The sequence below is a fragment of the Topomyia yanbarensis genome, chromosome 3 (genome assembly GCF_030247195.1).
Source record: "Topomyia yanbarensis strain Yona2022 chromosome 3, ASM3024719v1, whole genome shotgun sequence".
Taxonomy (NCBI): domain Eukaryota; kingdom Metazoa; phylum Arthropoda; class Insecta; order Diptera; family Culicidae; genus Topomyia; species Topomyia yanbarensis.
Window position 1 is genome coordinate 425,805,496 of NC_080672.1, and position 17,376 is coordinate 425,822,871.

Sequence of the window (17,376 nt, forward strand, 5' to 3'; positions counted from 1 at the left end):
TCAAGAAATGAACGAAAAATCGTTCAAAATTGTTTAATTTTCAATTAATTACTTTGAAAAGTCTTGTGAGGGCATCACTCAATGCGAAATTTTCTCACCTTTCGAATGGAACTAAAACATTTAAAATACAAAGTATACTTTTAAAGTTAGAGGTATTTTAAGACAAATAAGTTTTTTACACAAAAAGTTCAATAACTCTGTAACGGTTGAGATTTGATGGTATGTGTAGAACAATTTTTTTCTCCAAATATGGCTGTCTATCACACCCCGAGAGATTCTTAAGCATGAACCAAACACCCTGTATAAACAATTATTATCAGGAAATTTAACAGGACATCTTGCAGTTCTGAAAGATTTTCCTATAAATAACCCCGTCACTGCAAACGAAGACTAGTTGCATGCGATGCCGAACTTTGAAACTACTTACAAAATTATGGAGCCTGAACGGTCAACCTGGGAACAAAGTGGCCCTAGTCTCCGCCCAGGCTCAGTAATTTTCTTCACAGATGGGTCAAAAATAAACCATTTGACAGGATCTGGTATTACAGGACTAGGAATAAATGCTAGTATCTCCAAGGGATACTGGCTGACAGTGTTTCAAGCAGAAATATTAGCCATTCTAGAATACACTTACGTATGTCTGAAGAGAAAAGACCGGTATGCAAATATCTGCATTTTCTCAGATAGTCAGGCTGAGCTCAACGCATTAAGGACTCCTATATGTCGCTCAAAACTAGTATGGGAGTGTATTCTTGCACTCCGACAATTGGCAGTGAAAATCATGTTAATTTATACTGGGTTCCAGAGCATTGTGGAGTTGGAGGGAATGAAAAAGCCGATGAGCTAGCAAGAAGAGGGTCTTCCACTAATTTTATCGACCCAGAACCATTCTGTGGAGTCCTATCGAGTGCCCTCAAAATGGAATTGAAAAAGTGGGAAATCACAGCTATGAAGCACAATTGGAGTACCACACCTGGACTACGACAATCAAAGAAATTTATCTCACCCAACGGAAAAAGCCTGGATTTGCTTAGACCAAACAAAAAAGAGCCAAGCATCATGATAGGACTACTTGCCGGACACGGTCCGAATAAATATCATCTTAAACAAATTGGTAATTGCTACAAAAGATACATGCTGCGTCTGCGGATTGGAAAGTGAAACATCAGAGTATCTGCTCTGCGAATGCAGTGCATTGATACAACGCAGACTAGGAGTCCTCGGTAAAGGAACATTGGAGCCTTTTGATATTTGGACTGCAAATCCCAAGCAGGTAATAAACTTCATACGAAGTGGAGTGCCTAACTGGGAAGAGTGTGTATCTCAATAACGACACTCACTCATCAATAGTGATATGTCATAGTAGATAGTACACTTAGATTAAGGAAGGGGCATACCACAATAGATCCGAATACTGGTCGCAGTGGTTCGTCTCCAACAAAAAAATAGACTCTAAACTACTACTACCCATGTTCAAGAGAAAAACCCAATGGGTTATTTACTATAGCTTTTTTTCGTGATGCAATTTTATGTGGGATACCCTTTATAAGGTCTAGGATTCGCCTCTACACAGCAAAAAAAAGTCTTGTAACTTTACGTCTTTCCAGATGCACATAAAAGAAGCGTCCCAATTCACATAAATTTACATTCAATTACATGTAAAAATGTGAGTTGCACGGATTTTCCAAGGTCATTCACTATGAATTTTACATCAAAAGAGTCACAATATTTAATTTTACATATCATAACATGTAAAATATTACTATCAGACAGAAAAATATGTCGCTACGTTATTTACGTCAAACGTAATTTTTTTTTCTAAGGGTGTAGCAAGCAATGCGACAAAGCATAGTTTATTATGCAGTTGCTTAGTTAGTCTTCGAATACATGATCACTTGAAAAAGGAAACATCTTGTTTAGTTTTTGAGTTTTTCTTAAACTCTGGGCAGCCAGCTACCGCGAGCATCCTATGTTTTCTAAACAAAGGCAATTTGAACTCGAAACAGCTTACCGTGAGAGTATTGTCTGTTGAATGTCATCTGTTGTATACTAAACATGTACATTTTTACCTTTACCATTTTCGGATTTAGTGCCAAGCTAATGGCCAAATCGCTCTGATGAAAAGTTTTCGAAACACAAAGTCCGATTTGTTAATGTTGGCTATTTTGTGCATTATGCACAAGTTTGGTTGATTCGAATTTGGTTTCTATTGGAAAATTATATACAAGATGTAGCTGTGCAAGCCGCCGATTATTATGTGTACTTGAAAACACCTGTCGCAATATGGAGCTCTTCATATTACGCTAGGAGCCTGGAGAAACTCCTGCCGGCATACTCCAATGTGCATCGTAATGTTGTAAGAAGTTTCCTACACCAAAAACCGTAAAAAAAAGGATGTTTAGATGCCTAATTGCAATTTTCCTCAACGAACTGTCTATTATGTAGAACCATGTGCTGAGGCAGTTAAGTAAATGCAATTACGATACCTATGCTCACTAGGTTGACTGCATCTATGTCAACTAAACTACAAACAACTAGAGAATCAACCAGCAATGACCGTACTCACTACTTAATAACAAATGTGAGCGGATATTCCCCATACCAATCAGTCCGAAATCAACCTACGGGTGACAGGTTAGGGGAATAACTGAGCTGCGTGGTAGAGAAGCTCTAGGGAAATCAATTTCTCGATTATGAAAATTAGAAAGGGAGCGTGTGCGTGGCTTTACGTAACTTTTACAAGGCAGCAAAACCGAACCTACCTACCAGTTGCATGTCGTAGTAACAGACTAGAATGCAATGAAGCAGGAACCGGAAACCAAAGGTTTCGGTGTTAACTCATTTCCTTTTTCGCCCGACGCTTCAAGTCAAATGTGCTACTCCGTGCAGTATAGTTTTCCCCGCGTGTTAATAATTTCTCCGGGTGCTTATAATTGCTTTTAATTTACCACGTGCACTTTGTGAAATGTTGAAGAGTCACCCTTTACAAATCTTTTCCGGTTAGAGAACTCACAAAAACAACGCAGGCACCAAAATAGTAGGTAGTACTTTTCTCTTGAACAGTAAACCGGAGCGGAGGGGTGTACAAAGTTACGCGAGCGCGCTGGCGGGAAACCGTGTGGTTTTTGCAACTTTTCATTTGAATATTTTGCAAGTGCGTTCACCGGTTTTTTTTTTCATACGAGGCACAGGTAGCTTTCACATTCCATTCAGGAATTTTCTTTTTTACCCACGTATGGGATTACAGGCGAGTTCCGAAGCCGAACACAGAGCATAAATGGAAAATAAAGAAAAGTTCTTTTTTGAAATTAGATTCCCTGTTACCGGTTTGTATCTGAGATCCGACATCGGGGAAGGAGGGGTTCATTATATGGCGATGCTGAAGTTTGTATGCTGACAGGAGGAGATCTTTGCATAAAAGGATCCGAACGTGCACGACCGGGATGCTTCAGAACTGCTCGCACTCGTGTTGCATAATTGGATTTCCCGGCTTCTCTGTTTTCAGTTTTGAGACGAACTGCCCAAAGTGGATTACAGCAAACTAATTAGAGAAATGCAGAATGATGTAATCAGGAAATGGTTTTCGTTTTGAGTTTAGCTCTCATGAACATGGCTCTAGTGAGGTATATGTCAGTTACACAGTAATCACGTAGTATGCAAACAAAATGATAACTTTTAACTTCAGTTCGAGTTATTGCTTGAATTGAGTTCCAACTGGAAATATTTTATAGTAACCAGTAGGAATATTCCAGCTGAAGTGATCCAAAAATAGAATTTCATGAAACAGAAAAAATACAGTCCCTGCCGAACCTCGCCCTCACGCCATACACGCATACTCTCTTACCGGGAGAGTGCGACAAGCGACAGCGAAAATTGGAAATTAGTTTATTGTGGCTCGTAAACATTAACTGGAATGAAAATTTATACGTTCCCGGGCGTAGCAAATTTCACAGTTCTACCGAAAAGGGAAAAAAGTACGCAGACAGACGGAATGCTTTCAAATGCTTCAGGCTCTAAGGCCAACTTTTACAGCCGAGAAGGTACGTTTAGGGAGCGGTACTCTTCCTTGATCGGTGTGAGGATTCGTAATTGAATTTCTCTGTGGGCAATTTGGTGGGGCTTTTTCAGAAACCAGGAATTCTACCGCAAAAATCAACGCAGGCTTAATAATTCAAGGGGTTTCCATTACCGTTTCCGCCGTGCTCGTGTTCTGATTCTGTGGCTGGCAGGGTTATGTTACATACTTAAATGACAGTGCTGGTGAGACTTAGAGTTTGAATATTAAAGCCATTAAAGAATATTAAAGGATCATTAACGAAATTCAAACGGCTGGAGAGACAGAAAACTATTGTATCGGTATAATAGTGCCAGTGTATCGGGTAAGAAATGGATCGAAAATATTTTAGCAGAAGGGTGGAGAAGATTACCTGCAAAAGAATATCACTCATGGTTTCAATACCCGCCCTATTTCATGCCCAGTGGCACGTCTCCAACCATCATACAGTAATACAGTAGCGTAAAAAACGCTAAAGTTGCTAGGTTCGAATACAGCCAATAGAGAACGTAGGTCGCATAGATTCAAGAAGCATGCAAAAATTTCTGAATTTGAGGAAAACATCCAATGTATATTTATACATGCATTTTTATGTATGAAAAACACGACTAAAGCTTTGTGAAACCCTACTAGGTATTTTCAATTGAATATATTCTTAACGGATTTATAAATGTTTTGACGTAGGACTACATCTTTGATTTCGATATGGGGGTGCACTTAGCAAATTCTACAAAAATGGTATGTGACGAAAAGTGATCCAATTTTAAACGCATATAATTCAGCCATCTCACGAAAAAATTTAAAATTTTTGCGCATATCGCCCCGAAATACTTCTAAGTATAGATTCCAATAGATGCACGCAAAGTTTTTTGATATTACGGCATTAAAAATTTGAATAATGTACAACCTAATCAAAATATCGCACATTTACACACAGAAGATAGCGCTTCCCAAGTCCGGCACGACAGAATCTTCTATGAATGACCTCATCATCGACTATTTAAAGAACGGATTTGGCCGGACAAGCTCAGTTGCCTGTTGAACGGCAGGCGGAGCAGATCACTGCGCTGTATGTTTTCACAGCCAGTGTAGCAGAGTTAGAAGTCCGTTACACTGGCTGTGAAGGTATGCTATCCAGTACCGTCCAACACACGACTGAGCTTGTCCGTTCAAACACTATACTTTATTTTATATATTTTAATAAAGGCGATGTCCCCTGCTCTCTCGATTCTACGAAAACGAGTAGCAGCAGCAGCGATTTTGGTTTTCCTATGACAATCCGAAGTTGCAATTTCGTTTTTATGAATGCTCAGTAATTTGCGATTCTCATTCATTAAATGAAATTAATATAATGTGCATCTAATAATGCAACTAGAACATAGTTTAAATGAAAAATATGCACACCGATCAGGCTTCCGTTTTACAATATCATCATTAGCTCGCAAATGTACAGAATCGAGCATCGACAAATAAATACCATTGCTAGTTTATTTTCGTTTCCCCAGCAATAAATTCAATGTCGAATGTATCAATGCCATTCTGAATCTCAAAGCGAAAACGAGCGTGCGAGAAGAATAATGAAAACGCTCTGCTACATGCTTGCTTTGTCCTAGTCTGTTGTCTCATTTTCGATTACGCAAAGTGCTAGTGGTATGGAAAGAAGCTTTGTTATTTCGTCAGTTTCGCCTGATTTTGGCAAATGAAAAAAAACATTTTCCGACTCTGGAACACTGCCGCTTGAAAAATCGTTGTAAAAACGCATCTAAGTTCATATATAAAATAGTTTTCGATTCTTGTATATTCATAGTTTCGATATATGATTAAGACCACTGCATTCGCTACACTCGTATGCGTACTTCAGGAAATATAAATAAAAAGCTTGGTCTATACACGAAATGTCATTATATTGTCTAAAATTTGATTTTTCTTCACCGGTCCGGGTTTTTTTACCAGACGCAATCGAAAAGTTTTTACAATTTTTAAAAGCTGATCTTGTGCTATAAATATTTTGTTCCACATATTAGTTTGGTCACGGTTTTCTGTCTTCTTTCTTCCGATCTTCTTAAATAAGTTTAATCGGATTCGATCACCTACTACAAACGAAACCTGAGAACCCAAAAGGTTTGGTTCAATATGTAACATTCGATGTTAATTGGATGTGCTTAAATTATACATAAGAAGTATACTTGATTTATTATTACTCTAAATGTACTAAGAAAATAAATATTTTACATTAAGTAGTACAGTCCTACGTCTACAGTTCGTGCAACCCCCCTTGTAACTAGTTTTAGTTATAAATGTTTGCTCGCAATTGGCTCCGCTTATACATACATGTGTATATGATGAAAATGTTATATGAAATACCACTTGGAATTTCATTTTCTTGTAGCTGTTTGATCAAAACCCATTACAAACCGTGAATCGACCATGAAGGTCTTCACGAGAAAAGCTTTCCACATTGGGAAAGAACAATACAAAATAAAAACTAGCAAGCTATCGTTGTTTGAGTCGCTTCTCGTTGCTCCATTTCGGATAATAAATAAGCGGACTCTTTAGGTAATGTGGTGACATTAGCAGGTGACTTCTGCGAAAGACTAATTTGCTTCAATTAATTATTCAGTATTTATCGTAAGAGGACACTAAACAGTTGGAAGACCTCGTGGAACGATGAGGGGATTTGAACGAAGCCTACAATCTATTATCCCAAAGGTTTCGACGAAACATTGGTTCAGGGGGATGGATGTGGGTCGGGATTTCAATTAAACAATGTCCCAGCTAATGTCCAACCACTGCTCATTGTATGCACATTTGCAACGTATTGGGCTTGTAGAGAGCAGCCTGTGCACTTGTCATGAGGGCTATCACGACATCGAGCACGTTGTCTGGGCAAGCGCCGGATATTACGACACCAGGTCTCAGTTAAAACTTTTTATATAACATCGATTAATATCCTAATACAGCTCCTCTCTTTTTATTTCTCGTTAACAGAAGTCCCTTGTACTGGCTTGCGAAACCATGCCGTACCAGAGGACCACTATGTGACCGCCGTCGCCCCCCTGCATGAACGAAATTTGAATAGTCTGACAACTTTCAAAGTTCAAAGAAAATCACCCGTCGAACCAGTTCATGATGATTTGGCAGCCAAAGGCTGTAATTGATGTCGCTGATTCTTCTTCTTCCCCTGTCGTCATTGTCGTTCTTTTCTCTCCTGTCCCTGATACGATTCCTGATACCCCGATGTTGGAGATTTCACTAAGATTTCATGTAAATAATAATTTTAAAATTAGAGCCTACTATTATTTTAAATTCACAAATTGTAAAATTAACTAATCATCAAGCTAACACAACGGTATCTACCAAATAACCGAAGTGATTAAAGAAAACTTTGTAGCTTCTTCATTTGTTGTCGCAGCTTTGACCAGCATTACGTTACTTTGCTAAGGTTTAAATCGTCCATAGCTTCCCGAAACGCCGAAGATTTGGCATTTACCGACCTGGGACCTTAACCATAATTCAATTTTAAGTTAGTAGATGTAAGTAAGAGTAGAAGAAGGTGGTAGAGCCAGTTTGCTTTTGGCCTTCGTGTAAGCAGGAGTCAAAGTTGGCACGGGGTACATTTTTACCCCGTGTACGGTTGCCGTTAGTGTTTTGTTCTGTCAGTAGAAATGTGACTCGTGACAATGCCAGTTTAAATACTGGTTGTTTTACTACTTAAGTAACAATTAATTGTAATCGTTTTTAATCATTTATTCTATTATTTCAATTTATTTTGAAGTAGAAAATAATTCGTTCTCATTTACGCTTACTTTTTTATTTTCTATTTTTTATAGTTTTTTTATATCGATTATAGAGGTTTTAACGCTAAGGTCATTCGCCGCTTTGGGTTAGAAAAATCTCTAATGAAAAATTTCTAACCCTATGTGCGGGGGTCGACACTCGAACCCAGGTGCGCTGCGTACAAGGCAATCGATTTATCAACTACGCTACCCCCACCCCCTTATAGTTATTAAAGATTATGGCTTGCAAGTATAATCTGTGCACAGTAATAACTGTAACAGTAGCGTCTGGTCAGAAATATTGTTTTTAAATTTCAATTTACTTCCCATTTCGGGGTATATTCCACTAACCGATTTTTCGGTTTTCACTCTTCCAAATATTTACACTTTTTCAAAAATATCGAAATTTCATTTTATTCCGTTATTAGACTTTTCTTTTAACTTTTCAAATTATTTGATTTTTTTCAAATCAGTTGAAAATTCGCAAAGTTTTAGTTAATGTTTTGTGGAAAAAGTCAAAACCGCGATTTTCTCGCTTCTTTTTTCCCCAAGGTAAATTGTGTAGTACCATTGTTTCAAAAAAGTCCTTTCTTTCACCTACACAGCTTTTTTTGCAATTAAAAAACAAGAAAAATGATATATCATTCATTTGTTTTATTTGCATTTTTACCTACGAAAATTGTGATCAAACGCGTGGGGTACGTTTGTACGCCAGTGCAACGTTCTAAGGTAGAAAAAGTAAGTGTAACGTTCTAGCGTTAAAGGCAAATTGGTTAATGCAAAATACATGATACTGACTGACTAACCAACAAAATCGATACAGTAGAACCTGGCGGCAATTAAAACATAGTAACAAATAGTAGCTAAGCTCCAAATAACATCGCTGAAACGTCGTCTAGCAAGCTGACACGTTTGGAATAAGCACAAAAAATGTACAGCTGTTTTGGAAGAAATGAAAAAATGAATATTTAAATTACCTACAGCAGAGGAACAATAAAACTTTGATCTATCTAAATATGCTTGTTTGACACATTTGATCAAAAACAACAACCTTCCTCCGTGTTCATGAATTACTGGACATTTTATCAATGTACACTTAAGTCCGGATTATTAAATTTTAAAGAGCAATTGATTGGCGGAAATATTAATTGTGCCCCCTTTTGTACTACAGGATGAAAACCCTTGAAATATATTGTAGCTACTATAATAAGCCTTTCTTTCTACTGCGACCTTCACTAGTATAGACAACTGGGTATTCGTTCTTTCTTCTTTCAGACATCATTTGAGCAACAGTCGTTACCAGAGCTGAGGTGATTAGCTACAAGAAACATTTTGCTTCATGGGGATGTAGGTCGGTATTTCAATCGAATAATGTCACGGCTTATGTCAAACCACTAGACGTTGGACGCGCGTTTGCCACCTAACTATTGGGCTTGCAGAGAGTAGTCTGTGCGCTGCTGATTAGGACTATCACGACATCGAGCACGTTGTCCGGTCCGAATATTATAACAACAGATCTCCAGGCATAAATTATCATGTTGAAGTACCACTTAAAGGAACTCTTTTTTAGTAGTGATGGAGTCGGGTGGTAAGAGCGTAAATGTTTGAACTTTGTTTGATGTTATAGAATTACTCTGGAAGCTGATCAAACTTCATTCTGCAAGACAACTGTATCCAAGAGATATCACAGCAGTAACTCAGTTAACTTGCACACCGATAGGTACACTTTGTAGCCGTAGTTCGGTGAAGTTTGGCTGGATTTCGATTATTAAATTTCGATGTGTGTGGCATCCGACCAAGAATTGAGCCACTGGGCTCCAGCTCCCATGTCGTAGGAGGCGACTGAAAGTCCCGAAGTCAAGATATGGTTCCATGTCGAGAACGGCTGGAGAAACTGAAATATGTCAGTCTCGCACAGAGCATTTTGGATATTGCCCTTACTGTGTTAGGGTGAAGTGCCTATTTTCACCATACTAAGGAGGGCGCCTCACTGATTCATTAATTACTCGGCCTACAAACAATGGAATGTGTACAAATTAGCATCAACAGCTTTGCTTCGTTGTTAAGTACCAAGATAATAACATACATGTGCTGAAAACAGTGAAATTCTCGTGTTTGAGCGCAACGAAAACACGAATCGAGTGCCCCTATTGTTGCGGTACCATTTGACTCAATGCGTTAAACAAAGACTAACCAACGGGGTAGCGTTATAATAGAAACATAGCGATAATGGGCTCATCACCCTATGTGAATCAATGATACAGTGGACCTTTATTTTATTGGTAAATCGTGGGAATCACATGATTACACGTGTAATCTCTGATAGAGCTCGGTACATGCGTTTATATCTCAACTTGATTGGTGTCCTCTGGTTGTTGCGAAATTTATATTGGAAATGAAATGTACCATTTTCTAATCAACAATGCACAGTGGTCCAGGATGCGAATTTGGCAGGAATTTTAACTTTTTGCTAAAATTAAGTGACTTAGCCTTACAATATGTTTGGCAAAGTTGTTGTACTTGGCAAGGCCCTTATTTTTGTTTAAACCGATGCTAGGGTGGTTTTAGCAATATTTAAAATAGAACTTTTTAACGGTTTGAGATAGAGCTTTACTGTCTTCGATGAAGTTGTACAGCAACACATTTTAGACAAATTTGCTGAATACATGCAAGCTCTAGCTTTCCATTGCACGAGAAATGCAAATGTAAGCTTTAGGGTGTTCCTTGAAAAAACGGTTTTTTTTGTATAACTTTTGAAGTTTTTATTTTACGCTAAAGTGCCCTTTGGATAACTTGAAGATTATTTTAGGGTGCATAATTTGCTTTAAAACACGAACTACTTAACTTTTTTCGTTTTAAAGTTATAAAAACTTTTATATAAAAAATAAAACTTTTTCAAATAGAATTATCTTCGTTTCGGCCACTGAACATCAAATCATAACATCATATGAAATAACATGCTTTGTAGTGTAGATCACCAAAAAATGGCAAATACGATATTTTTTATATCTTGCAACATTTGCTCAAAAAATAGTTTACTTTTAGTGAAAAGTGTATACAACATTCTAACAAGTGAAGCTAGAGATTCAATATATTAAGACAAATTGTTCTCCTTCCAAATATCTGAAAGTATTTATAATGTGATCTTAATGAAAAATCAAAACTGCTAAAGTTATACAAATAAAACCATTTTTTAAGAAACACCCTAAATTTTTTTTGGTAAATTTTTTGTAAAATAAAAATTACACAACATAGAGTTCAGTTTTTCAGTGTCTTCGACAAAGTTTTTAAAATTTTATTTCTTCAATTTTCTAGAAGACAGCGAAACTATCTCGAACCATTAAAAAGTTAATTTTCTGGTTTTAAAAAATTTAGAACCGCCTTAGCCACTATTTAAAATAATAGAAAGGTATTATAAAGTGCAATATTTTATCATGAAAACGAAACTACATTTTTTTATATTGTTCACCGTGAAAGTAATTTAAACATATTACAAAGAGTCAATTCCTGAAAAACCAAGTTTTTAGCATAACTTTTTCAGTTTCCATTTTTTTTCCAACCTATCCATCAGATGCTTTTTAAGAGTTTTTGAAGACGAAAACTTTCTCCTAATGCGGCAAAACTCTAGCTTTTATTGTTCAGAAGATACAAGCACTTAATATTTCGAAAAAAAAAATTTAAATCAGTTTTATGAAATTTAAAAATATCGTGTTCGTCATTTTTTGCTCAATTATAACTCTAATCGTGACCTTATTTATAGTTCAAAAATAATTATCTTTTATTTGTGTCAAATGAGTGATATTGTTATTCCAAACAACCCCATTTTTGGCGAAAAAGTGCTCATAACTTTTCAACGGAAATAGATAGACATATGGTGCCATGAAACAAAATTGACGCATTCCGCGGGCTTGTACACCAGAAGGATGTTTTTGTTTTGTCTTATTTTGGTATCACAAACATTTTTTTTCTCGTTTCGGTAGTGCTTAAACCATTCAAAAATTATGTAATCAAATTTTTGACATTTCTACAAATAGTTGAAAAATATATAGAGAAGTAAGTTGAATTTCACGTAAAAATGGTTTCTGAATTGTTGACTTCTAAAAAAAGTTCTATTTTATGAAACTATTATTGAAATTTTAATCTGTTTAAAGGAATTTGTTCGTTATTGAGTGTAGAATAATAAAACTATATATAACTATATATTTGACTACTAAATTTTTTTGAACTAATAGAAGTTTTGATTGTTTCTGTGTTGTAACGTCATGAAAAATGCATATTTATTCAGTTTATCAAAAAATTACAATTTATATTCCGGATTGTCTTTGTATTCGAAAATACTTTTCCAAAAAGCCTCCAACTTATTTTATTGGATGTGCGGAACAAAAGTTACAACAGGATACACTTTGCGTTGTAACGTCACGTAAATCAACTTTTATCAGACGCTTAAATGGTTTTTCAGACATAGTGTTAAAGCTTACTGTTACGGCTCACACTAAGTTACGTGCTGAAATGAAATTTAAATGCCTTACCTGAAATGTAAAAATCCATACCTGAAAATCATACTTACCTTGCGCTCACACTTGCATACTTACCTCTAGTACCACACAAGATTTGACAGCTAACGAAGTTCTCACATACACACATACATGCAATGTAGACAGCAAACGAAACAGAAAAAGCGATCCGAACAAGTGCCCTTTGTTCCACATTAAAAGGTTATAAGTAGTGGCTAGAAACCCGCAGCATTCGCGAACACTTACTTCGAATGGTTTATTAAAACGCTTTCAAGTTGTTTCATAAAAAGGAAATTATACTAGCGTGATATTAATAAATTCAGAATATACACCCCCAAGTGCTTAAGGGGTTATATACCATCAACACACGCGACGTTACAACGATTTGACCTTCATTCTATAAATCTGTTATAACTTTTTCAAATGAAATCTTTCATCAAACCTAATCATAGATTCCGAAAATAAACAAATTTTTATATAAGATTCGATCTACAAAACTCGAATACACATTATACAGTTAACTCTCTCTATGTCGATATTGAAGGGACCATCGACATAGGGAGAGATCGACATATAGAACACAATGATTTTCTTTGAGACAACTTTTCCTTCAGGACATCATAATGCATACTGGGAAATGAAGATAGATGCTTGTATTGGGGGGAGTAGGGTAGTAGACGACGAGGTAAAGTGCATGCGCTGTGCAAAACATCAGGTTTACTGTTTGAGAATATCATATTTGCGGTTTATCATTCTGCCCCACATGTAGGAGAACATGGGGAGACTTGACCAGGTTTTTAGTTAAACCTGCATTAATCTCTAAAAAAGTTTGCAATCCTTCCAAAGCCATTGAGATATAATGTAGAAAGGTATTGTTCGTGTTCATGATTTTTTGCGTTTGTCTGAGATGGTTTTTTTTTTTTTTGGCCATGTCTCCCCACTGCGGGGAGACTTGATTAGGGTGGGGAGACTTGACCAAGCGAGTTTTAAAAAACCAGAACAAAAAATAATGACATAAATAATACTGTAATCCTTTTTACATTTCTTACAAAATTCGCTCAAACTTTGATAACTTTTCCGAGGCCCGGAGGACCGAGTCTCATATACCAATCGACTTTGCTCGATAAATTGCGACAATGTCTGTGTGTATGTATGTATGTACAAAATGTCATGTAAATATTTTATAGTACGTTAAAGTCAAAATTTTTAACCCAAAAATGCATAATTTCTAGAAAACCTCGATATATGCAGATTAAGATGAATTCGCATTCCAAGTCTCGTAGGAAAACATATTGAATATCCACTTTACCCCAAATCATGTCTCTACTGCCCCTACACGCAGAATATTGATATAGGACTTAGCTCCCTGATCGCCAATTTTCATTTCACTATGTATATGCTTTATGATGTCCTGAGAGAGAAAAAAAAACAAATCGACATAGAGACAGAATAATGCAATCAAATATAAAGCTAGGTATATCGAAATAGGGAGATTTCGAGATAGAGGAGTTTTTATACGTGCGATCTGAAGGGACCTACGAAATAATCGAGATAGAGAATATCGACATAGAGAGTTAACTGTATAGCTCTTTCCTTAGGGCGCGCGTTTTACCCCAGTCATAAATAATATGCTCAAACCTTAACCAAGCAGGTTTCTTAGAGCGGAATCTTCGCAATAACCTTGCAACTGTCACGTATGATAATCGACAAAGAAAGCAGTACCAGGACATTACTTTTAATGGAGCTTTTCATTTATTGAGCCACGATATTCGCAAACAAAATAAGTAAAATGCACATTGCGTCATCTAACCAACTATTCCGTCTTAAGGTTGGCAGAGAAAGGGTAAAATTCGCAAACGAAAAAAGCAGTTTTTTTTCCACACCGTCTGTCAGATCTTCATAAAAATCAATCAGCAGTACTGTAACAACATTCTAGATACGCTGATTGATTTTTATGAAGATCTGACAGACGGTGTGGAAAAAAAAACTGCTTTTTTCGTTTGCGAATTTTGCGCATTCTCTGTCCAACCTTAATGTGGATGTAAAAATGATGACGCCACATATAATTTAAAGAGCGCGGTTCTCTCGCACCAAACCACCCCTTCGCCAATCCATTTGTTCATCTCCAAAAGAAAGAGCCTTCTACTTTTTTCTGTGGTGTGTCATTGTATCTTCTGTGTATGCATGAAACTGGCACGCCAGTGCATCATTAGAATGAAATGCTATCAACGCCTGGCGGCAGTCATGGAATGTTTTACCTACCACTGAAGAATGCGTGCTGACATAAAACGCAGCAGCTGCTACGCTTACAACATCAGAATACAAACTATCGAATTTTTCTTATGTTCCATTTTTATACGTGTCGCATTTCATTAGATGACAACGGGGCAGTCCTAGCAACGCTCGCTACTTCATGGAATTGTACCGACCAATAATGGATCAGATTATTACTGCTTTCATAAAATCCGTTATTTCCGTTATTTTTTGTAATTGCGCATTCTAGAAACCATTCATAAGTTACGTAACGCTGTGGAGGGGAGGGGTACGACAAGTTGTGATATGTTGTCACATAGGGGGGGGGGGGAGTTAGATCGTTACGTAACATGTTTTCACCGAAGAAAATTTTTTTTTTAGGAATTTGTTACGTAATAGGGAAGGAGGGGGGTGGAGAATTTTGTGACAATTTGTTACATGGGGGGAGGGGAAGTCAATTTTGGGAAATTTTTGCGTTACGTAATTTATGAATGGTCCCCTACGGAATTGAATACAAAATTGTTGCACCTTACTCCAATCAGATAGATTTTTTCATTCAGTATAACTACAGTTCGGGTAAAATCCGGCAGGAAATTTTGAAACAGGACCTCTATATTTAAACGTTAGAAGTATTCTGCTTCAAAAGAAGTTCACTTTTGGTTGCCAGAAAAGCACTTCTCAGTCAATCATGTACAAATTCATCAAAGTAAGATATGTGAACATTTCGATGGTCCAAAATCTGTTTCGAGATCGGTCCAAAATATGATTGTAGTAATGGCACAAATGATTCTCGATGGTCCAAATATGCTTTGTGTATGGTCCAGAATAACGTTGAGTGGTCCAAAATAAGAACAATGCGAGTTCACAATTTTTCATTTTTCCCAAGTACTTAAATTTATTTGACTATTTAGAACACTACATATCCAAAAAATAAAAATTGGTCCTTCTATATTATTTCAGTGTCTCAAGATTTGATGTTTGGACTGAGTAGGCTTAGGAACAGGTATTTGATTCAAAAAATCTGGTGTTCATCTTATTGAAAACCACTTGATCCTTTCTAATTTACAGAAAGGGGTACATGATGGAGATCAATTTTTAGAAAGGGGTACATGGAACGAAAAAGGTTGAAAACCACTGCCCTTAAAATGCATTCTTAGGGAAAAAAGAAACAAAGTGCGCTTACATTTCCTTGCTAAGGTATACCAAAGCATCGATTTCATAATAAGAACTCTAGGAGTCAGAACTTCTGTTCTATCGGGACGACAACCATCACACATGTACCAAATAATCCGAATCAACACTGGTCATGCTTCATTTAGAACATTTTTGTCGGTTTTCTGCTGCAATTACTCCTATATTGTCGCAGTTCAGTTTCACTCCAATCTTTAGAAAATTGGTTGGAGCGTTTATGTAGGAGTGAAAGAAATAACTACGCTAACCTATGGCCAACAGCAATCTGCGTAAATTTCGTGATTACTGTAATTTAGCTTTTCGATTCCATCGCCGTCACCACTAATCTTTTAGTCCTAAGCGGCACATAGTTAAAACCTTTTGGTAAACCGAAACCAAACATCCATAATAAACCTGCTTTAATTATTGTGGATTACATTCATATTTCCGGTCCATTGAAATTTTCAAAACATTTGTTCACTCTGTTATTGCCATTTCTTTCGTTTAGTAAACATCTGCGACAGTAGGAATTTTTCGTGCAACCGTATAATATTTAATTTGTATACTGTCCGATGAGTACAGCTCCACCTGATATCGAACGATAGCGATTGCTGTAGAATCACGTTTCATAGCCCCCATCAACGAACACCACTGTTTCAGAAGCCTGCACAAGGTCTTCGATTACTGCATTTGTCATGGACTTGTTAGCATGCTTTTGCAATTTTTCATCCAATTCTTCTCTGTCCCTAATAGAAATAATGAATGATAAGGTTTGCATTTAGAATGTTTAACTTTTCAGCTTACGCGGTAAACTTTTGAAAATTTATCCAAGTTGTTCCCGTAGTCGCGAACAGTTCCCCAGTAGTTGCATGTGTACCTCCGCTTAGCAGTGTACCGATTACTGCCGATCATCTTATTTGATGTTCGCTTCGTGGATCTTTCGTCCTACCAACGAAACTTTGTTTGCATGTGGTACAAATGAAATAAATTGTGGATTTGATCGATGAAATAAGTTAATTGCAAACTACGCAGTCCGGTTCATTACACACTTGTATGTGTTTAGTATTGCTTCGGAATTCCTACCGTATAACATAGTCTAGATTATCCAGCCTTTCTTTCCAAGCGACCGACGACACACAGTGGGGCAGGATGCTATTTTAAACAATCAAAACTTCTAGCGCACTGGATATGTATCCGGGAGGATTAGTGTCTTCAGCAAAGTATCTTGGATCGAAATGAGCATTATTTTGATAAATTTTGTTTTGATTCAGGTAAGTAAAAACTGATCTAGATCAGTTCTATCTTTATCCAGGGGGCATCTATCAAAATGCTATCTTCGTTTTATGACTTGTTATCGGCAGATACATGCTCACTTAGACATTGAATAAAATTGACTTTGACGTGATATCCATATCAGCTCCGTATATATCATAGATTAGACGGACTGCTTTTTGGAACAAATATGGTTCGGTCGAATCCGAATCTAGTTTGATTTAACTGACGTTGTTAAGAGTTGCATATCAAATTCGTTCGAACGAAAAAGCGATCCGTCACCAATACAATAACGGACTTCGATTCGATTCTGAAGACAATTTAGTTATGCAAATTC